The sequence below is a fragment of the Myodes glareolus genome, chromosome 1 (genome assembly GCF_982192425.1).
Source record: "Myodes glareolus chromosome 1, mMyoGla1.1, whole genome shotgun sequence".
NCBI lineage: Eukaryota > Metazoa > Chordata > Mammalia > Rodentia > Cricetidae > Myodes > Myodes glareolus.
The window spans coordinates 58,138,787-58,140,166 of record NC_142026.1 but is presented as its reverse complement, the minus strand read 5'-3'; the positions used below and the strand labels follow the sequence as shown (position 1 = coordinate 58,140,166).

The following is a 1,380-nucleotide window of genomic DNA, read 5'->3' as shown; positions in this document are numbered from 1 at the left end:
AAGAGTTTGGCAATGCCTCTTCTGTTTCTATTATGTGAAACACCTTAAGGAGTATAGGTATCAGCTCTTCTTGAAATTTCTGGTAAAATTCTGCATTAAAACCATCTGGTCCTGGGCATTTTTTGGTTGGGAGGTTTTTTATGACAGCTTCTATTTCCTCACAACTTATAGGTCTATTTAAATTGTTCACCTGGTCTTGATTTAATTTTGGTATATTGTGTTTATCTAAAAACAAGTCCATTTCTTTTACATTTTCCAATTTTGTGGAATACAGGCTTTTGTAGTAAGATCTAATGATTCTCTGAATTTCCTCCAAGTCTGTTGTTATGTCCCTCTTTTCATTTCTTTTTTTTTTTGTCCATAAAGGCTTTTTATTTCTGTTTTACATCTCTAGAAATAGAATCCCAGGATTTTCCCTCCTGTGTGCTTTCATCTTGCCTCTTCATGGTCCATGATGCCAGCTGAGGTAGTCAGTACAATGAAACCAAACTGACGGGACGGGAGCAGATTGTTCTGTCAATTTTCTAGGTCTTTGAGTTGCACATCAAATCTAGGGCTTATCACTCCACACTTGTTCAACCTGCCTGTGAGGTTCACAACGATCTTCCCAGCTCTGTGGTCATGAATAATTTCAAATTCACCAATGTAACCATGCTTCATCATCACAGTTAGGAACCAAACGATGACTTTGGAGCCAGACCTGATGAGGACCTGGCGTTTGCCTCTCTTTGCATTGTTGATGCTCTTGAGAGCATCAGCCAGGACATTCATGCGCACCATGGTGGCGGCACGGGAAGATGGCTGAAAGACCTCTTTTCATTTCTGATCTTGTTAATTTGCTTGTTCTCTCTGTGCCTTTTCATTAGTTTGGATAGGGGCTTGTCAATCTTGTTGATTTTTTCAAAGAACCAGCTCTTTGTTTCATTGATTCTTTGTATTGTTTTCTGTGTTTCTATTTTGTTGATTTCAGCCCTCAGTTTGATTATTTCCAGTCTTCTACTCCTCCTGGGTGAGTCTGCTTCTTTTTTTTTTCTAGAGCTTTCAGGTGTGCTGTTAAGTCTCCAATGTGAGCTTTCTCCGTTTTCTTTATGTGGGCACTTAGTGCTATGAACTTTCCTCTTAGCACTGCTTTCATAGTGTCCCATAGGTTTGGGTATGTTGTGTCTTTATTTTCATTGAATTCAAGGAAGACTTTAATTTCTTTCTTTATTTCTTCCTTGACTCAGGAGTGATTCAGTAGTTGACTGTTCAGCTTCCATGAGTTTGTAGGCTTTCTGGAGGTAGAATTGTTGTTAAATTCTAACTTTATTCCATGGTGATTCGATAAGACACAGGTGGTTACTACAATTTTTTTATATCTGTGGAAGTTTGCTTTGTTAC

At 38.4% G+C, this 1,380-nt stretch overlaps 1 pseudogene; it reads right to left on the bottom strand.

The window, feature by feature from the left end:
* Positions 1-390: 390 nt before the first annotated feature.
* Positions 391-780, bottom strand: LOC125405098 (small ribosomal subunit protein uS8 pseudogene; annotated as a pseudogene).
* Between the last annotated feature and the right edge of the window lie 600 nt (positions 781-1,380).